The sequence below is a fragment of the Lacerta agilis genome, chromosome 4, assembly GCF_009819535.1.
Source record: "Lacerta agilis isolate rLacAgi1 chromosome 4, rLacAgi1.pri, whole genome shotgun sequence".
NCBI lineage: Eukaryota > Metazoa > Chordata > Lepidosauria > Squamata > Lacertidae > Lacerta > Lacerta agilis.
The window spans coordinates 28063079-28085968 of NC_046315.1; the positions used below are offsets into that span (position 1 = coordinate 28063079).

Genomic DNA, 22890 nt, shown 5'->3' on the forward strand with positions numbered 1-22890 from the left:
TTGATCCCTGGGGCAGCTCAGGCATATGGCCAAATATCTATCCAAGTCATGCTTTCAACAAATATACCTCTGATCATTCTAGTTGCCACTTGAGGAAAATGAGTTTTCTAAGTCTTCTTTATTGGCAAAGCAATGTTACTGTTGCTTTGCTGGAAATGGGCAATAGAGTGTTTCTTCGTATCTTGTGGACTTATCACATGCCCTGAATTATATGGGGACCTCTTCAGCACATCTTGACAATAAGATTACAGTGGTACCTTGGGTTACATACGCTTCAGGTTACATACGCTTCAGGTTACAAACTCCGCTAAGCCAGAAATAACGCTTCAGGTTAAGAACTTTGCTTCAGGATAAGAACAGAAACTGTGCTCTGGCGGCGCAGCAGCAGCGGGAGGTCCCATTAGCTAAAGTGGCGCTTCAGGTTAAGAACAGTTTCAGGTTAAGAATGGACCTCCAGAACAAATTAAGTACTTAACGAGAGGTACCACTGTATTTGTATTAGATATGAACTGTGCATGCTGCCTAACTGATGTCTGTTAAATCAACTATTAGTTTCCCTGATTTCTTCTGCTTTTCACACTTTTCCCACTGAAAAAAACAACCCTGCTTATTTGTGAACAGATCCAAATTATACCTTAGCAGGTCCCCATCTCTTTATTCCCTCCACCCACCTTGCTTTTCTACAGAGATGCATCTAAGGCAGGTCACCTCCACTAGTGCCCATGTCTTACTGCAACCCTTCTTCATGCTAATGCACTTTACGTGTTTTGAACTATCACTTTCATCATCCCTGACCATTAGCTAAGCTGTCTGGGGCTGATGGGAGCTGTAGTTTGAAATATTTGGAGGGTACCAGGTTGAGAACAGCTGGCCTACTGTAACTCAGCCTGTAACTAAGCCCTCAGCACATGTAATGTAAACAATACCATATAACTTCCCAAACCGCCCCCACTTCTCTATCTTTCTTTGATTGTTTTTCCCACATTGAATTTTAGATTGTGAGCTCCTTGGCACAAAGGTATGTCCTCTTATACTCTGTAAGGTAATAAAAATAGTAAACTAGGCATGACAGCAACTTACTGGTGCTGCAGTGGTGGTGTCCTGCTGAACTCCTGACAGGGGACAGAATGGGGCTGAGTTGCAATATGGCCCACTCAAGTCCCTTGTTGTTTTTGTTTTTTTGAAAGTTGGGACTTTGTGACTGAAAGTAATCGCCCTCGGGAGGTGGGGTCGGAAATAGGCTGGATCCAGAATAAGTTAGTAGAACTTGGTTCTTATTGAAATCATAGAATCATATAATCTTAGAGTCGGAAAGGAACCAATAGTCATCTAGTCCAATCCCCTGGATTGCTTTCGCCATTGATTTCAGTGGGAACCAGATTCAACTAACTTTGGCTGGATTCAATCATATATATTGTGGGAAAGTGTGAGGCAGGGAGAGACATCAGCTCCATGCTCAAAACCACACCCATAGTATGTTTTAAGATATTATCTTCATCCTGCTTCATAGGGAACTAGAAGATTTGTCCTCAGTGCAGTTTTGAAATTAGTGGTAAAAAAGTGCAATTTTGAAGAGTCCAGTCCACCATCTTGACTCAAAATGGCATCCGATTGTACCCTGACATAGACAAAAACCTGCTCCTTGATCTCAGGAACCACCATGCAAAATTTGGTTACAATGTCACTAATAGTATCCAAATACAGTACATATCAGGCACACTTCTATCATGTCTTCCAGTTGCATCCTCATCCTCAGACCCAGACTCTTAATACCCATACTTTTGGGAAGTTAAATGTACTTGAATGAGGTTATAGAATTCTCTCTCTGTGTGTAACAACAACAACAACAACAACAACAATAACAGCAACAACAATAATAATAATATAGTAATTAATTAATACCCCACCCATCTGGCTGGGTTTCCCCAGCCACTCTGGGAGGCTCCCAACAGAATATAAAAACACAATAAAACATCAAACATTAAAAACCTCCCTATACAGGTTTGCCTTCAAATGTTAAGGATGCCTGCTCTGTTGAACTACATGAGTGTCTTGCTATCCAAACACAATGAGTTCTCAGGAAATAATTTGTTAGGTGAGCATTTGCATGCCGTTTTTCATTGATTCCTATGGGGAAAGTTCTAATGCATTCTCAACCATGGAATTTTGACACCAAAATGATGAGAAAACCCCGGAAAACCCCCTGAAACCTTGCAAAAGGAGAAATTGTCACTTGTTTGTCCAATCTCTCCTCACCTTTGGATATTTTCATATAACGAGCATTTGGATAGTGGGAACCACACTTGTAGCAGACCACTGGGAACTCTTTTCAAAGCACCTTGGGCTTTTTCATAGGCAGATCATAATTTAAGGATAATAAATAAATATGCATTTTAAAATGACTTAAGTTTCAAAGCAGTTTGATTAACAGGAAATGTTATTCATTCCTAACAACAATCTATCACTTAAAAGTGCTTTTCAAAATGAAAATACACTATAGATTTAAAACTGTGGATCCAAGCTGAAGGCACATTACAGCTAAAAATAAAACCTCAGATTGAATTGTCATTCTGGTTGCTTTGTCATCTTGCCAAGGTAGCTATTTCTGCAAGGCAAATGGTGACCTCCGTATTTAACCTCCCCAAATAAATTCAATAATGTATTTAAAAAAGAAAAAAGAAAAAAAAAGAATGAAGAAGAGAAACTATGGAAAAGCAGAAGAAGAGCCTTAATGGGCTGGATCTAAGGTGTAACGAGTCCAGTTATCCTCTTTCTTGCAGGGGCCAACCAGGTGCCTCTGGGGAGCTCATCAACAGGAAAGAAAGCCAATGCTCACCTCCCAGCACCACGAAGGAATGGTGGCAGGGAGGAGCAGCACTGCAGATGTAGCTTCCTTGGCCTTGAGACCTCACTGCCCCACTGTCCTGGTATTTGAAAGTGATGCTGCTGCTGAAAAGCCACGTCCATGGTGGCACCCCTCCCCGCCAGCCCCCCTGCACCTACGGTTACTTGAGGAACTGGTATTAGTGAAAGCGCGCCTCATGTTAAGAACGGAATGAATTAAGTTCGTAACCCGAGGTACCACTGTACAGTTGTATCTTGGTTTTCAAACAGCTTAGTTCTCGAAGGTTTTGGCTCCAGAACACCGCAAACCCAGAAGTGACTGTTCTGGTTTGCGAACTATTTTTGGAAGCCAAATGTCCGACGGGGCTTCCGATTGGCTGCAGGAGCTTCCTGCAGCCAATCAGAAGCTGCACTTTGGAAGCCGAACGGACTTCCAGAATGGATTCTGTTCGACTTCCAAGGTACGACTGTAGCTTTAGAGTGTGCACAACCGCCATTTTGGAGCGCTGCACGCATGTCATCCCCATGTCGTCCCTGTGCCACATGTTGAGTCCCCAAACCAGAGTGTGTCTTCCCACCTGTGCTCCTGCACGAGTCATGTGACACGTGCAAGATCACAGAACCCAAAAGACGTGCTTTTTTGGGGCCATGCTCTCACGGTGCCCAAAATCATGTGTTTGGGGTGCTGCGTGAGATCACACCCTGCCAAAAAAGGGCTTGCTTTGTTGTGAGATCTCAGCACAAAATCACGTGAGAGCACGTGGCCCCAAATGGCTTCTGTGCTCTTGCGTGAAAAAAACGGGATGACCCTTTTTTTCTGGGACACTTGCAGGGTATGCTATTTGTCCACCTAAAGTGCCTTCTGCTGGAACAGTGGTAATCTGCTTTGTGCCAATAATGCACTTCTCCAACGCTTGCTGCAATCACACACAAAAGGAGCTTTATAGGGTCGCCTCCTTTTGGGGGAGACCTATCAGCAGAGCTGTGCCATACACCCCTCACCATGTTTAACTTGTAAATGAATGAAATAGGCAAAATCAGGAGTAGTACAGTAACTTAGCTGCCTCTGTATCCTACAGTACGTTGACAAACCAGTTTCCAGCCCCTCTTCTTTGAAAGTCTGTGATAAATATATACAGTGAAAACGCTAATTGAAGAGAGAGGAATAGAAAACACCATTGTGCACTAGTTTGAAAACATGCCCACCTATGTGTACAGACAGCACAGATAGTAACTGCCACTTCAGATGATGCTATTACCTGAACGTGTGCACAATTGCAATCCACTTTGTGAAAAAGCACATTGTGCAAAAGTGGGCACTGTGCATTTCAAAGGCTACATGTTCACTCAGACTTATTATGTCTGTGATGAGTGCAAACTCCCAGCCATATTCTTCCTATTTCTGCATTTGGAGGGCACCTGCATTTCTCTTCTTCCCCTGACATGAAGCCTGTGTTCAGTTATATTTAAATAGCAGGAGCTTTAAATAGAAGGGCCATATTCATCCTTCAAGTAAGGTGAGTGGCAGGGCTGCAGCTCTGGAGGAAGCGTCAAGTATTGAGCAAGTCCTTAAACCAATAAGAATGTATGTAGAGAAAAGTACATTGACGGAACAAAATCCAATCTTTTGAATCCTAAATTAAGTTGAATGGATTCGCTGGGCTACGAAGGGATTCCAATAATTGTTTCTAATCAATAAATAAACACAAAGGCAAAGAGGTTCCAAACTGGAGGACTGCTTGATGGTAGAGTCCAAGATTTAACTAAGGAGTCCCACTAGGGGAAGCCAGTGTAATGTCTTCTGCTAGGGCAGTGGGGCTTTTTGCCCCCCTCTTCCCCCATGTCCTCCCCACAACCCCCAAATTGATCCTGGGGGTGTTGGGAGGACCCCAGAACAGCATGCAGGAGCAGAAGAGGGGAGATCATTCCATCCGGCAAGCTGAAATACTGATGGACTGATCTCCTTAGCACTATGTTGAATGATTCCCCATAACTCTTCAGAAATGTGATGTCCTATTCTTGCCTGACTCTACATCCCACAGGAGAGGCCTGGTCCATGCAGAAGAAAGGGGCAGTATCAGGCCATGTGGTGGGGTGGAACTCCAGGGCTATCTTCTTGATCAGCATCACTGCCATTTACATGGACAGGTCTGGGGAGGGGTGGGATGTTGGTGAGATCAGGTTGTTCAGGTGTAGCAGCAGAGCCAATCCAGCATTCCTTCTGGGGCACCCATGCAACCTTAACCTCACTGTCACCTTGTCATGCCCTAATCCTGTACTCCAGCAACACCAATGATGGGGTTGGGGGCAGCTCTGCCCCACTGCATAAACAAGGGCTTGGCAGTAGATTTCTGAATGGACATGATAGACTCAATGTTTTAGGAAGGCTGCAGCTTGGAAGTGCTACTTTGACTGCTCCCCCATCAAGTAGTAAAAATAGGGTGGTCACATAGTCTCACCCCCACAAAGACAACGTATTGCAAAAAAGTCACATATTTCTATTTGGTAATTCATATGTACAGCTGAAAAATATTTTAAATAGTTACCATTTAAATAAAAATATGATGCATCGCACCATGAAGAATGATAAGATGACCCGTGTGACTGATAGGCAATTCCAAAACTTCTACTCTCAGTTTTGTATCTTCAAATCAGGTCCCATCTGTGTTCTATATTGAAAGCAGTATGATACCACTTTAAAAAGTCATGGCTTCCCCCAAAGAATCCTGGGAAATGTAATTTGTTAAGGCTGCTGAGAGTTGTGAGAACACACCTGCTCCCCTCACAAAGCCACAGTTCCCAGAGTCCTCTGGGAAGAGGGATTGACAGTTACACCATTCTGTTAGGGAACTAGGGGCCTGCTAACAATTCAGCACTTCCCATGATTCTTTTGGGGGAAGCCATGGCAGTTAAAGTGGTATGAAACTGTTTTAAATGTATGGCACAGATAGAACGCTAGAACTTGGCTTTCAAACAGAGGGCTCCTTCAAATTGAGGATTGTTTCTGACAACCCCCTTGAAGTAGGACAGATGACCTTTTATATCACAGCAATGGCAAGAAACCTGAACAAGCCTTAGAGAAAGGCTTTAATCCAGCCTGTTCCCCACTGTACTAGTTTTCAACTTGTTATGCATACATATGGTGGATTTAAAAATCGATTCCCTCACTTGAAGTGATTTCAACCCATTATACTGCTTTATTCATACAAACAAAGGAAGGGGCCTCCGATTCTTGGTGAGAATTGCCTATCTAGCCCAGTATTATCCATTCTGAGTACCTGTGTTTTTCAGAGACTCAAGCATCCCCTTCCCCAATCATTCAATCCTTTCAGCCAGAGTTGCCAGGGATCTTTTGCATTCAAAGCTCTACCACTGGGCAACAGCCCCTCCTACCTCACGTGTGTGCATACGAGGGCATACTCTTCCTTTGAGAATGGCACAACTCAGTGTGCATTATAAGTATGACTACATTGAGCCTGTGATTAGACTGCATCTGCTTAAATCTCTGAAGTTCATGGATTAGGATGACACAGAGCTCTGATTCATTTTGTCAGTTTTGTGCTATGTACACAGCATGTAGAGGAATTTGGATCTAATGTTTGCCTTCATTATAATTAGACGCTATCTTTTAGCATATAATGACGGTGACAGTCTTAGAAACCCCATCCTTTGAATCTGCATGTTTCTCACACGCTTGGCTGCCGAGATCTCCTGGATAGATAGTTTCTAATTAATTGGTTGGTTTGTTAGGACAATTTATTGGATCAGTTCCAGAACCTGCTATTATTCCACAGGCATTTGCTGAGTTACTCCAAAGAAGGACTGAATGAACCTGGAGACTCCCCCCACACCACCCCCAAGCACATCATTTCATTGTAATATTCCAATGAACATGGAGATGGGCCCATCAAACTGGCACATGCTGAGAACTCAGTATGTTCTCATCTGCTGAAAGGAAGAATGGCAGCAGAAATAAGAGAAAGGGATCAGATAAAAGAAATAAGAAAAGAGATGCAAATTGAGGTTCCAGTATCTCTCTCTATACCTGTATAACATGGGTAGGCAAACTAAGGCCCAGGGGCCAGATCCAGCCCAATTGCCTTCTAAATATGGCCCGCGTACAGTCCAGGAATCGGCGTGAGTAGAATGTGTGCTTTTATTTAAAATGCATCTCTGGGTTATTTGTGGGGCATAGGAATTTGTTCATCCCCCCCCCCCCAAATATAGTCTGCCCCCCCCACAAGCTCTGAGGGACAGTGGACCAGCCCCCTGCTGAAAAAGTTTGCTGACCCCTGCTGTATAATATGGGTGATTTTTACACAGGCGAATCAAAAGCAGTACAAAAATGCTATGCAATAATTTTGAATATGAGTGTGCATTAGTTCTTTGCATACCCAAACAACAAGGGTATATTGGAAGTGATTCAGATCACGACCTCACATTCCTAAATTGGATCACACTGTTAGCAAGCAAGGTGCCTCAAGGCATATTTGAGTCACTTTGTAGTCAAGGTCTGAGTTGATTTTCGGCCTTGGTTTTTCCAAAAAAGTTAGATACACAAATCCCCCCCCTTCTTTTCTGAGAAACAAAACCAAGCTGACAGGGGAAATGCCCAGAGGGCTGGCAAGAAAAGGATGTTGTTGTTTTTAACCATACATCTCTATTTTTTCATCACAGAAAACAAAAAAAGTGCACAGAAACCCATTGATGAATCTGCCTGAAATTTAGCAAGTTTAAACCACTCCTTTAAGGAGTTTAAGCCACTCCTTTGCCTGCAAATTTCATCCATTTATGTGAAAAAGGGATTTATGTGGGAAAAGTTTTTATACTCCTTTATACTAAATGGAAGCAAAACAGGCCTTCAGATTTACCAGCTCAGATTGCAGACACAAAAAATGAATTGAATTGGAACAACACAGAAAGGTCTGAAACAGAGTGGGTTGTTTTCAAATGCCAGAGATACAAGGTGAATCTTGTGTTTGCTGCACACATTTAATATAAATCAGGACTGGAGATAAGTTTCATAAACAACCACCCCACCCAGTGATTACTGAATACTCCTTTGTAAATGAGTTCAGAATTGTTCGAATAAAGTGAAGAGGGAACATGTTAACATAATCTCTGATCCAGATCCAATCATGCATATTTAGGTAACTGGGACACAATGTCGATCTGCTTGTGCTTTGGGGTATACAATGTGCAAAACCATCCTGCAATCAGCCCTTTCAGCTTTAGCACTACAGTCATACCTTGGGTTACGGCTGCTTCAGGTTGCGCACCACGCTGAACCCGGAAGTACCGGAACGGGATACTTCCGGGTTCAGCACTCGCGCATGCACAGAAGCACTGAATCACAACCCACGCGTGCGCAGACACGGTGCTGCAGGTTATGAACGCTGTGGGTTGCAAACGCGCCTCCCGCACAGATCGCGTTCGTGACCCGAGCGTCCACTGTATTGTTACACTACAGTGTTAATGGTTCAAAAATGGCAGTGGTGGTGATTTTTAGACAGCGCCCAGAGACTGCAAGGGTTGCAGCTGCATTTCTGCAGCCCAATCTCTGAATGAAGCAGAGAGACGGAACATTACCTTGTAATTGTCAAACCACATTGGCTGCCAATTATCTTCAGAACTAAATTCAAGCTGCTAGTGTGAAGAGATCATTGTATTTGGTGCTGGTAACTGGCTTAATAGCTATTGACACAGACTCTTCATGCAATTCCTGATCTGCCCATACAACCCATTCAGTGTAACTAATAAGCAAGCCTTTTCTCATTGAAAGGGCAAATGAAATCACCACTTCTTACTGGTAGAAGAAGATACCTGCAAGTTACTGCACTTGAAATAGTTTGTGTGTTTGAACACAAGGGATAAGTTGGAGATCTGTTATTAAAGCTGGAATGGAAAGTGATTAATGTTGTTGTTGTTGTTGTTGTTGTTGTTGTTTGTTTGTATTGCTGTTAACATTAATCACCTGCCCTCCACCCTAACATCCTAGGGAGGGTTCCAACATTAAAATACAACACAAAAATATATATTAAAGCGATTTATATTATGCAACTGATTTTTTTTGGGGGGGGGATAAGAACCATGTGTGAATATATTGTCAGCAACTCCCTTGTAGTCTCCAATTTCTCTTGTAGCAACTGAAAGCAGTTTGATGTCTCACTCCAAACCGTAATGGAAACCATCCCTCTTATGGACCACCAGAATTGTGCAAAGCTCAGTGGTTACATGTGTAGCCTCTAGAGGGCACCACATTGACTAATAGTTGCTATGGAATGCATTTTTCAGGACCTGGAACTGCCATGTCCTGAAGGAACCTGCCTCAGGGGGCACCATGACCATGAGGAGAGATTTAAAAAGTTGTGTGTCTGATTGGTCTAGCAATACTTTTAAAAAAAGCATTAGTGTCTCAGGCAGCAACCTTGAGCTTGTTTGGAGGTTCTAGCAGGGGAGCGCAGCTATCGTATACCCTTGACCGAAGAACGGTACACTCCTTCTATCTGGGATGGTCGTCCTCTTCCACCGAGCGCGCAGCTTCGGGAGGGACGCACATGGAGCGGTGAGGGAGGAAGGGGACACCCGCCTAGCCAGCCAGATCAGCCGAATCAACCCTGGCGATCAATGGGGTGACAGATGTCGCAGCCAGATCGCCCTCACATCCCAGGCAGCAACTGGATTCTGCTGTAGGCAGCAAAATGTCCTAGGGATGATTTATTTATTTTTTTCCTGTTCCCACCCCTTCTCTCTATCTTGCCACCCATCATTTTCCCTAGTACCTCTTGTTTCCCTCTGATTTGCTTTGAAATGTTTAAGTGTGAGATCTGTCTGCCTGTCTTCACATGGCATGGTGATTTGAGCATGCTCTGTAACTGGCTGCATGCGTGTGTATCGAGGCAGGACATGCCTACGCTCATTTATGCGCTATGACATGGTAAGCCTAACCTTCGCTAAGTACCACTCGGAAAGTGTGCCAGCATCTTCATAACAGCTGGCACAGCTGAAAAACTTGCCTGCCTTATTAACACTCGACTTATCTGGAATATGCTCACAGAGCAGAAACGGCTTCATAAATCCTTGTGCAATTTGCATTCTTCTTCACAGTTGCTCATTACGACTGACCTCCCTCCTTCTGCCAGAGCTGATCAGCCTCCCGCTCCCCTGAATTTGAAATGCCTCTCCACTACCACAGCTTATTGGTAGTGGTGGTGGTGATGCTGGTGGAAATGGCAGCTCCAGCTCCTCTGCTAACTTGCCTGTGCTGAGTTAGGAAAGTTGCACAGCCCCCGGGCCTCTCTCATCATATTTATATTTGTCATTTCATTGGTTGGTTCGAGATTGGCTTACTACAATGCACACTATGTGGGGCTTCACTTCTGCTTGACCTGGAAGCTGCACACCATGCTGCAGGAGTGAGACCCTGTCAGCATATATCGCACCATGATTGAGGGGAGCCCAGGGCCATGTGACACCAGCGGAACTTTGGGGTGGGGGTGGCCCTTTCACTGGAAATTTCCAAAGCTTGTTGGCTGGACCTGTAAATCTTCCCTCAGAATCCAATTGATGGAGTAAATATCCTCCTCAGAGGAGATTTTGGGAACTGCATGTGGCACCTTGTGAGGTAGAATTATCTTTGGCTAGCCTGGAGTTAATAAGCCGCTGAGACAATGCTGAATATCATGTGGAATAATTTGTAGTGGCTGAGGCCCATATTCCATATTCCATATGTCACTCAGTTATATACCGTATTTTTCTGTGTATAAGTCGCCCCCATGTATAACATGCCCCCTGCTTTTGGGGACCGTGTAGAAGATGCCCCCATATTTTAACCTTCTTTTAAGGTAAAAAAAAAAAACCCCTAGTCTTATACAAGGAAAAGTATGGTATATATCTGTACTATATTCCCTTGTTAAAAACCTAAAACATACACTTGCCATCTGGAGCAAAAGACAAGGGTAGGGAAGAGGAGCGTAAGGCAGTATTGGTGCGGAGTTTGAGAAGCAGAAAACACTAGATGCCAAAGGGTTAAGAATCCTGTCTCCTCTGCCCTGGATACTGCCTCTATATTTTAAGTTAGAAGAAAAAGAATGAAAACGCTGGAGAGACAGAAAAAATTACACATATAGTTTATGTCTCATGGATCTTGGGGATATTTTGACAGCTCCTCCTTTCAAAAAAATCTGTCTTCTGAAATGCAGTGAGCTCTTTTTAATTGCATCTCATCCATCTATCATTCCAGGTAGAGTCCAGCTGTGATTTTTCCATTTCCCCAATATCCTTCTTTTAATAAGGTGACCAGCACGGGGTAAGTATCATTTCCTTATTATTAATTATTACTATTTCAGCTGTACAGCCATGTGTTCAAGCTGTCTAACTATAGTCCCAAAGAACATGCCCTGGTCAGCATTTTATCTTCCCAACAGCACTTCTTGATTGGGGTTTCACTCATTCTGCAATCGGCTGACTGGTGCTTATCCTTCCGTGAACGTCCTCTCAGCTGCCAATGTGCACCTTTATGTTTATCAATTACATTTCAGATTTTGTGATTTTTCTTTTCTTTGCTACTCCCATGGAGCCTCAGACTCTCCCAAAACACACTTATGACATTGACTTCTATATCATATTGCATCATATGTCATATATTGGCTAGTCACGACCAGAATTGTTCTCTTTGCACATGAACCTTGCAGTTGTCTGTGACTGCCATGATAATCTAGGTGACAAGGACCACAACCCTTGAAGATAGCTTAGTCCAGGCTTCCTCAACCTCGGCCCTCCAGATGTTTTTGGCCTACAACTCCCATGATCCCTAGCTAGCAGGACCAGTGGTCAGGGATGATGGGAATTGTAGTCTCAAAACATCTGGAGGGCAGAGGTTGAGGAAGCCTGGTCTAGTCAAAGATGCCATAGGTTTGGACAAATCAATGCATCTCCTCTGCTCCAGACCCACCAAGATCACTCCAGGAGCAGAGGCAGTGGCATGTCCACTGCTAGCAGGAGGTCAATCATCTCAGAGTCTGACATGTGTCCAGCATGCCCTGGATCAAGGCCCTGGTGACAGGCAAGAAATGGCTAGAAAACAGCCTTGCTACAGAGTCAAGACCTTGCTACTGAGGTGTTCCTTGCTGGAGGTTGGCTTCCTTGTTATCCTGATCAACCTGATCTCTGACTTGTTGGTTCTCCAGAGCTCTTGGTACTGCAGGATTTTGAGCCACATGGCAGAGGTGGCAGTAACAAGGCAGTAATATGGATTGTACTAGATGCTTCCAGGTTCATCCCTTGAAAATTGCTGTTGATGCATCAGAGTCCATTCAGAACACCGATCGTGCTAGGAGACTCAGGTCCATTTCTGAATCCGGCTCCCCCTAAGCCATACCCGGCTACTTTGCATTACTGCCACATGCTTTATTTTCTAGGTTTAAGACATACCTGGGATTCTTGATGAGTTCCTCAGCCCTGAACTGTGCCCCACCTGCAACCTCTGCTCTGAGCTGTTTCACTCCCAAGTCATGTCCTCAATTTGTAATAATGTAAACCCAAGCTACTTACTGACATTTGAAGCCTACTTCCGCAATCCTCAAATTTAAACTGAACTTTTCCTAGCAAATGTTAAAAAGTAAACATGTTTGCATTCCAAAGCAGATCATATTGCAATTTTTGTTGCTATTCAGAAACAGTAATAGCAGAGGGCTGCATATCACAGGGAAACAATTGCATAGGAAATCCAATTGTCCTTGGAAGAATTATCAGACTAAATTTAGAAATGTCAGTCAGTCATTAAATTACAAAACAGAGGGATTTTAATCCTTCTGTAGGTGAAAACTCATTCTAGCCTTAAGTATGGATTTACACATTTATAATAAGATGAAAAATAAGAAGGAAGAAAATCAAACTTTTTTTTTAAGCTGCAAGTCTAAGACAGAGAGTGAAACACAGTCAGAAATACAGCAGCACTGATGGTAGCAATTTGGCTACAACTAACTTAAAATTGTCCAACTTGAGTTCCACCAGCACAGATGTCATAGGCCCCTGACCAAACTTAGCAGAATGCCACAATGTGCTAAGCAATTAATAATATACAGGTAATCATATGCAGGTGACCAAAGTAAGAGATATGTTTATACACACTCCAGTTTCCTAGCAGTAAGTGATTTCAGGGATGCCAGCACATACCTCAGGTTTGGTTCCCTTGGAAAGAAGGTCACTGCATACATTGGCTTCTTCGTGATATATGGTTTTATGTTACACATGTATATGTGGGAATGTTAAGGATAGTAGGAAAGGATATATTGAATAAGTATTATATTTTCTTCACCCACACTAGTAAGTGATGTAGCAGAGCAGATTCCCCACAATATAGCTGGAAGCTAGTTTGCAGATTCGTATGAATCTCTTAGTTAAGTTTATTCCTGGTATCCCCTTTTGATCACTCATAAAAGAATAAAGACACAAGAGTCTTCCTGTGTAAAGTAACAAAAGGTTTACTCACATTTCAGTTCATGATTTGATCCCTGAAAGGCAGGCTTTACTTAGTGGTTACATAATAAACTGTGAGTTCATCTCATAGGCAGATTGAACTCGTGTGCTGCTGGCTGAGAGGCAGCAGACAGAGAAATTACATGAAGATAACAAAATGGCTACAGGAGAGCAGCATGGCTGCAAAAGATAGAACAAGACAAGACTGCAAGACTAAAATAGACTGAGAAAATGGCTGCATGACTCCGCTCTTTTATGGAGTGAGCCAGGGCCACGCCCATCTCCCAGGTCACATGCAAGGGGAGGATGATCCAATCAGTGGAATGGGAAGTTACACTGACTGGATGTCCTCCTGCCTGTGCCCACTCTAGGGAAATAAGGAATGTTGCATTTTCCCACAGTGTACAGATTCAGCATAAGATAGAAGGGTTACAGCACAACACTCCAGAAGATCTTGCTCCTGCATTGGGTTTCTAGGAGTCTTTTTCAAAAGCTATAGCCATGGACGCAGCACAGAGAGAAGATCAGGCTTCTGTGTTTTCCCAGCTCCAGAGAATTCTGCCTCTTGTCCATTTTTTCTCCTCATACTCCAGTGACATCACCTCCAGCCCCGGGAACAGGGAATAATAGAATTGTAGAGCTGGAAATGACCCAGCTCTGCAATGCCTGCCCTCTTCTAGAAGCATCACTAGCTAGTATTTTCTGTTGTGATTGGTCACCTGGACTCCTTAGTCAAGTAAAGAGAAACATAACAGACTAGAGTCGTCAACTTATCAAAGAGACCCACTTCAACAGTTCCTTCTACATCACTAAGAACAAACTTAGTTGGTCTCTAAGGTGCTACTGGAAGGATTTTTTATTTTGTTTTGACTATGGCAGACAAACATGGCTACCTACCTCTAACATGATATTGGTGTTATTACATTTATATTCCAACTTTCTTCCATCACAGAACCAAGGCAGCAAACATGTGGTTGTTCCCAAGTGATCATCCAACCAGGAACTGACCAGACGCAGACATCGAATTCCTTAACTTCACCAGTGCTATACTTTGGAGTAACTACTGAATGGTGTGCAATCTTCTGCAATTTTCATCATTCCATCCATTTTCCCTCCACCCAAAAGAGATAGAGGCAGTGTCATCCAGATAGTTTGCTCAGGTACTCTTGGCTGCATGGCAACAGCAACCAGGGAATGATTTAACATGACCTTCATTTGGCATCCATAATGTATAGAGCAGTCCCTTGAGATTTCTATTTTTTTATTGTTCAGAGAAAGAGTCTGGATGTGATAATCCATATTATTGATTGCTTTAAATTCATTAGTAGTTGGCATGTTCAGTGACACATTTGAAAAATATCCTCAAGTATGCTGATATATTACAGGGAAAATTAGAATGAAGACTTCTATCTCCTTGGGATATTTCTACCTCTGAGGATAGTAGTTACTGAGTGGAGAGAGAGAGAGAGGTATGTGGGATCCAACACAGCATATGCATCCTATAAAATAAATGTTAATTTAATTGCTGAAAGAGGCCGCTGGTCAGTCCCGTTTGGAGAATGGCTATTTAAACAAGTGTATGAATATTGATTATGTGGAGCTGAAGGAAATGTTTATCATTCTTAATTGCAATACAATCGTTACTCTGGAGTTAAACATTTGAGCAGAATACTCAATGTATAATGCAAATACAGCCATTAATTTGCCTTGACAAAATCAACAGCAATATGTATATCATCAAAGTATGCTCAGAGACATATTGCAGTCGTAGGAATGAGCGGCCTCTGGAGGAGGCTCCAGTATTGTGCTTGGATAAATGATGGCTCTGTAGCATATCAGGACCCTGTCCAACCCAACTTGAGATAGCAATGCTTCCATATACACCTGCTCTCAATTGATGAAAGGGCTTTTAAAGAAATTGCTCCACTCCACCCTTTGCCACCATCCCACCACTCTGAATAAGCATGACCATCTTAACATGCATGCCTACACACACACACACTCCAGTATTTGTGACTATGGCCCACTATGTGGAATGAAAATCCACACACCCTTATTCCTAGCTCACACACTCACTAAACCAGCGATCTGATTCATGTGGTAGAAGGAAATGTTGGAATTGAGCACCCACGTCATTACCATCATTTCCAACAGGTCCTTGAAATGTTTATCATGTAAAATTCAACACAGGGGAAATCCTAGAACTGCCCTGTTAAGGGCAGTATATACATATTGTAAATAATAAGTAAGGATAAAAATGGGCAGGAAAGTGGGGGCTTGGGTGAACAGCAGTAGTGGTGTGACAGAGCCATCTTCCTGACACCGGGATTGCTATGGCCCACTTGATGGTGGCTGGGGCAGACAAGGTGACAATGAGGGTGGGAGGCATTGATGCACTGGAGGAATGCCATATCATTTCTGCCAATGTGGCTGCCCAGCCCCAACCATTTGTGCCCAAGCGCTCTTTTTTGCCCCGGAGCAATTAGTACAGTTAGCTTCAGCTGTGTAATGTAACTCCCCCATCCTCTCCTCTCCTTGTTCCTCCCTGCATCCTCCAAATCTTCTCTAGAGGGTTGAGGATGTGCTGGGTCATTTGCATGGAAAGCAGATGCTCTGTAACTGAGCTGCATCCCTTTCGCTATATTCTTAAATGATAGAGAGGTTTTAGCATCATGCAGCATGTGACCTTTCAGGGGGAAATGCAGTATGGGAGTGAATCTTGCATAGGGCTTAGTAACTCTTGCAACCCTAAGAATAGAACCTGTGCTTTTGTAAACCTTTTGTTCACTTAAATAGAACATGTGTAGGAGATTCTTCTGATGGATCAAGTCCTCTCTGGTGCGCTTCCCTCAATCCAACACAGAGCAGAAGAGTAACGGATTCTCTTGCAGGAATTCATGTTCTAGACTGAGATTGGAGAACCCCAAGGCGTTCGAATGTTGTTGGGCTGCATCTACCACCGTCCCTGGCTATGGGCCATGCTGGCTGGGGGTGATAGGTCAAACAGTACCTGGAAGACCACAGCACTCCCCCTTCCCTAAGTCTAAACCAACGTTTGATTGAACATTGTATAATGTAGAGTTGAGGACATTATTATTCACAAAAAAGCACCCTGGAAAGCTTCAAAGCAAGACAGGAAAACTTCAGGTTTTAATACTAATTAGAAGCTCCTGTCTCCTAGGTGTGAGGTGTTTATCTGTGGAAAGCAGGAGATAGCGTTGCAAAGAAGAAACGTGTACGCCGGGGAATTGAAGATCCAGCAAATGGCTGACTGGATTAAAAAACAACTACCCGCACATGCCATAAAAAACAGAACAACAACCAACGCACACACGCCCTCCACCAACAGCAGATGAATTAAGATGTTGTGCAGCACATGATGGCTTCAACAAAACAGCTCATGGTTTCCCCCTGCTAATTCAGAAATACCTGAAGATGACACACCTGCAGCAATAAAATGAAGCCTTTCTCTGCATTATTCTGCAATTCGGTTTTGTATTTATTTTTCTTTTTTTGTTAACTGAGCTAATCTCTTGTCCAGATAGGATGTTATAGCAACTGGAATAGTTTAGCATTTGTCACCCAACATAACCCATATATCTTCCACGTTGGTGATACCCATGGACCAAACACAGGTGTGCCGTCCAGATAATTCACCCCAAAGAGCTAGTCATTCTTTTCTTCCCGTGGTTGTCATTTTATAACAGCTATAGAAATTAACTCAATCAGGACATTAAAGTTAATGAGGAGATTACAAGGCAGCATTTATGAAATAGCTTGAAAGGTTTTAAAACATCCACTCACTAAGAGGTAGGCACTGTGTCGTGTGTGTGTGTGTGTGTGTGTGTGTGTTGCTATTTGAATTACAATCCCAATAGGGCTAACATGCATGAAGACAAGAAGATCAGAGCTTTTACGAGAGACAGAAGGAACACCAGAAGTACTAGACCTGTGCATTTAAAAAAAAAAAACAACTTTGCACAACACACACACACACACACACACACACACAATAACTTTGTGCTGTAGCATTCAATGGAAACAGAGGAGAAGTAGGAGTCTAGAATTTTTTTCCTGCCATTTGCTCATGTTCACAGGGAAGCAAACTGCTACCAGAAACCAGGTGGGTCAGAATTAAGTGGCTAATAACAAAGTCTTCATTAGGGTGTTGGAAGTCTGAGGACATGATGTAATACAGGTATAAGTCTGCTTGATCAGGACAATGGTCCCTCTAGTTCAGCATCCTGTTCTCACAGTGACCAAGGAGATGCCTGTGGGGAACCGGCAAGCAGGACATGAGGGCAAGAGCACTCTGCCTACCCATGATTCCTGGATGTATAGAAATAACACGAACCGTGAAAGCATTTAATCATGTATATATGTGCAACCGAAGGGGATTAAATACATAGCAAATACAAATGTCTCTGAAGAGCTGGATAAGGCTCAAAAAGTGCAACATACAATGTGCAAAGGGTCCAATGTAATAAAGTGCTAAAGTCTCTCAGGCGTCCTTGTCTGTCCTCTGACGGGTGGCTAGCTTATGTTATCTCTGTTTCACTAGTATAGTTTCTTCAAGGGACTGACTTCATCAACATTAACATGTTCATACACTAAACCTAACAAGGCTGAGACACTCACACACCTCAATGGATCCTGATTACCCATGATGATTCCCAGCAGCTGGTATTCAGAGGCATACGACCCCTGACCGTTGTCATTATGGCTAGCAGCCATTGACCGCCTTGCTCTCCAACATATGTGCCAGCTCCTAGGGGCTGAGGCAGTTTTGGCCACCGTGACGGGGTTTTTTTTAGGGCACCAGGCCCCCTCAATGTTCAGAAGGCATTTGGCTCTACCCCCTGGCTCCTCACGGTGTTGCGTTGGGCCCCCTCAATCAACTTGAGAAGATGGTGCTTCTGTTCTCCATGGATTTGTCCAATCTTCTTTTAAAGCCATCCAAGTTGGTGGCCATTGCTACCTCCTATGGGAGGGAGTTCCCAAGTTTAACCATGTGTTGCCTGAAGAAGTAGCTTCTTTTATCTGTCCTGAATCTTTCAACATTCCCCTTTGTTGGATATCGATGAGTTCTAGTGTTATGAGGGAGGGAGAAAAACCTTTCTCTGTCTGCTTTCTCCATACCATGCATTAGCTTCCATTATGTCACTCTGACTCGCTTTTTCCTCTAAACTAAAAAGTCCAAGTGCTGTAACCTTTTCCACATAGGGATGCTGATCTATCCCCTTGACCATTTTGGTTGCCCTCTTCTGGTCTTTTCCAACTCTACAATATGCTCTTTTACCAGAACTGTCTGGTACTTAACCCCTGTAAAACTCGCAAAGATGTATCACACATCAGATAATAAATTTTGGAAATGTGAAGAGAAAGAAGGAACTTTTTATCACATGTGGTGGATGTGCCCCAAGATTAAGGACTTCTGGGAAAGGATTTATAATGAAATGAAAAAAGGTGTTAAAAGACACCTTTATAAAGAAACCTAAAGCCTTTCTATTGGGAATTATAGGGGAAGAAATCCCCCAAAAGGACATTACTTTCTTTTTGTATGCCACAACAGCAGCAAGAATACTAATCACCAAGAATTGGAAGAATCAAGAGATACCAACTGACAGCAAGTCTACGCGACCAAGGAGAGGAAACAGTGCAGGAAGATTGGAAGAAATTTAGAGTGGTTTTTTTTTAATAAAAAAAAAATAGTGTAAAGTTTAAATTTTATATTCCTTAGGGAAGTGGTTAGAGGTTTGCGGTAATGAAGTTGGAGATGGATTTTATAAGATATATAGGTTATAGAGAAATGGTTCTGGGTGATTGCTAACAGTATGTAACTACCAATGAAGACTGAAAATGAATTTCAGAGGGAGGAGATCGGGGGAAGTCACCCTAAAATGATAGTGGAATAATGTAAAGAATATATAAGAAGTTTGTGTGTTGTTTGTCTGTTTTGTATTTGTTTTGTTTTGTATTTTCTTATAAAATGAATAAAAAAATCATTTTTTTTTATAAAAAAGAACTGCCTATCACTGTTGCTTACTGGGAGGGAGAGGGTAAATGGTCAGGTGATGGGGAGATCATGGCTGCCTAGTCTAAATGTTGGGAGCACTGGATTGGATCCACTGGTGCACCTGCTGTTAGGATGCTGTTAGCGGCTCCCAGCTGGTTGCCCAGGAAAGTATAAGACAAGGGAAAGTTTCTTACAGTGCTTTTTTATTTCAGCCTTTACAGAGAGAGGCTATAGAACCCAGCCTCTTGGATAATGGCATTGTCCCAAGTGAATCTCCACCCCCGGTCTCTCCCACTTTCTCATTCATCATTCTCATTGCCTCCTCTATGGGTGCCGCTAAATGCCCTCTGTCTTTGAGCTCTTTGCTCTCCTACTTTTAAGGCTCGCTGGGTTCTGGGAGATGTCAGGTTTGGAATACTGTCTAATGATAACGTGTCAGCCAGGTGTTGCTCTGGCTCTCTCATGATTTCCCAACTTTTTCCCTCATCTGCCTCTGAGCTGTGACCTCCCTCAAACCCCTGTTGTAAATCTAAACTGTCTTCCTCTTCCTCCTCCCTGGAAGGGTCAGCATGGGGAGGTGGTCTCCACCATTCCTCCTGTGCCCAGTCCCTGATACTTGCACAGGTCTGAGCTCCCTGCCACCTTGGTCCTCAACCTCTCCCTCCTGGTAAGTGGCATTGATGCTGCTGCTGAGAAGTTAATATTGTGGCTGTGCCCCAAGTGGCTCTTGTCTGGAAGTCAATGAGCATGTACAGAGTGCCTGTCTCAGACTACTCAATAACCACAATATATTGCATACAAATTAGGGAGCAGAGTTTCAAAGTTGGAGCTGGGAGTCTTCCAGGCTGCAGGGTCATTAGTTAAACTTATGGAGCTCTTCAATGCAGGGTAAAGCCAAATGTGGAGGCCAAATACTTATCACAGCTTTAAGAAATTCTGGGCAGTTGTGTGGCACTTCCAAACATTCATTAAGCGGGTTTAAAAATGTATAAACTATAGCAGCCCGTGTGTCTGAGAGCATAAATCTAAGCGCTGACTGACTGAAGTTGGATAGAAACTTCCACTGCAAGCTTATTAGCACATAATTGTCTGTTATGGGTGTTTTATGTCTTCCACTGATGCATCTGCTAGACGCTACTGTCAGAGATGGGTTATTGCTCTAGATAGATTATTGCTTTGATCCAGTATGTAAATTACTATATTCTATGGCAATCTCATGCTCTTCCTCCTATTTCTGCCTCCGCTACTGACCTTCCTGTCGTGATGCATAACAGTAGGATGACAACATGGCTATTTCCCACTTCATTTTTGCCCTTAATGCTTAATCTAATCTATCAGGAATTGCTTGGTAACAGTCAGTAGTGATTTTGCCCTCCTTCCGTTCTGAAGTGAAAGAAGCTCAGTGTATTATCTCTGCTATACTTTGGGAGGCTCATTCAAATAACCCAAGTACCTATGTCTGGCCACAAGTTGCAATGGAAATAGTTGAAAACACACTAGGACAAGGACCCCCATTCTGTGGTTCCTGGAAGAATACAGCATACTTGTGGATTTGTGGCTGAAGATAAGAGATGGCACTTCAATCACATTCACTATCTAGCATTCACTCTGCTGGAAACCCAGCCAGATGGACAGGGTATAAATAAAAGTATTATTATTATTATTGGTTTTTATTTCTTAGATTATTTTTTAATGTAATAGAATTTGGGATTCAAATTGTAATACAAATATAAGAAATAAAAGAAGCAATATAAAGACAGTTAAAAAATCATATAGCATCTATACTACAATCAGGAAAACAACATTAAGTGGTCCGCCAAGACTACAACAATTGTCATTGTCACGTGGTCCATGAGGAATTTTTTTTTGGGAACCACTGCATTAGATGAAGGAGGGGGGAGGAAGTCAATTGCCAGCTCCACAACTTGGCTTCCTGGAGGCATCTGGTCCTTAACCTCATCTATCAGATCATGCAGATGTCACAATCTGGCCTAGTCCCAGGATGCAGAAGCTGTTGCCCCCAGTTGTTGCTGGAATTCAACTTCCATCACCCCTGACCTTTGGCCATGCTGACCAAGAACAATAAAAGGACCCATATAAACAACAAAAAACACTGGTTGGTAAAAAGAAATTGGAGGGACGCAGGTGGCGCTGTGGGTTAAACCACTGTGCTGCTTGGGCTTGCCGTTTGGAAGGTCGGCGGTTTGAATCCCCGCGACGGGGTGAGCTCCCGTTGCTTGGTCCCAGCTCCTGCCAACCTAGCAGTTTGAAAGCACACAGTGCAAGTAGATAAATAGGTACCGCTCTGGCAGGAAGGTAAACAGCGTTTCCGTGCGCTGCTCTGGTTTCGGTGTTCCATTGCTGGCCACATGACCTGGAAAAACTGTCTGTGGAAGTGGACAAACGGCGGCTCCCTTGGCCTGTAAAGTGAGATGAGTGCCGCAACCCCAGAGTCATCCGCGACTGGACTTAATTGTCAGGGGTCCCTTTACCTTTACCTTTAAAAAGAAATCCACATTTCAAAGCCTCTTTTGAATACTACAGTTTTGAAAAGAGGTCTAAGAGGAGGCAGGGATGATTCCTGCTGGATTTCTCCCAGCTAGGAGTTCCATAGGGCACGGTCTGCCATCTTGAAGACACAGTCCCTGGTAATGACCAACCAAACCTCAGGGGCACGGGGGACCATTACAAGTGCCCCATCAGAGGATCCGCATGGACAAGGTGAAGCCTAAGGAACTATGTGGTCCTTAAGATACTTGGGACCCAATTCGCTTAGGGTTTTGTGAACTAACCTTGTGCAAACTGGCAGCTAGAGCACCTGCATCAGCAGAGGGATAACATGTTGCCATCATCCTGCTCTAGCAAGCAGTAGGGCTCCTGCATTTGGCTTCTTACTCCTGAATTATAAGGCGAGAAATCCCTTCTCTTTGACATACTTAAAGTATTGGGCTATTGGGCTGCATATTTTTAACATTCTTATCTCCCTCACAGCTTTTATTCAATCTTATGCCTGCTGTTTCTTTCCACCCTTCAGGTTCCGTTCATTGTGCTACACTTGAGGTGAGGCATGCAATGAATGGTAAATATAGCACTTAACTGCTGTTTGCGAGTTATTCATTTACAATGCCGCTATTTAACTGTTACGGCGGTAGAGCACATGAGCTGCATGCAAAAAGTCCCCGGTTCAATCACCAAATAGGCCTAGGGAAGACTGAACCAATGCCTGTCAGTTTGACCATCGGTGGGGAACCTTTTATAGCCTGTTCAAGGAAGCTTCCAGGAAGACACAAGAAGAGAAGAAGGATGTGGAGCAGGGACCCTGTGGGGAGATGCCTGGAAATCAGGGGTGTTCCTTGGAGCAGGGATATTGGCTGGGTTCAGCCCCGAGAAGCCCTGGGCCTGAGATTCCTTATCACTTGGATGAGACAATGGTAATCAAAGCTTTTATTCTTGATTAGCATATCCTCCAAGTGTCCTGATTTTCCAGGAATGGTCCCGGAATGACAAAAGCTGCCCCAGCTTCTGTGATTTGATCCCTATTTCCCCTGCCA

The 22890-nt window shown here is 43.4% G+C and overlaps 1 long non-coding RNA gene across 1 annotated transcript; it reads left to right on the plus strand.

The window, feature by feature from the left end:
• The first annotated feature begins 5695 nt into the window (after positions 1 to 5695).
• Positions 5696 to 16655, plus strand: LOC117044988. The gene is made up of 4 exons (XR_004426384.1): positions 5696 to 5761; positions 11087 to 11152; positions 14709 to 14792; positions 16505 to 16655. It is a non-coding gene; the product is annotated as an uncharacterized LOC117044988 (long non-coding RNA).
• The last annotated feature ends 6235 nt before the right edge of the window (positions 16656 to 22890 follow it).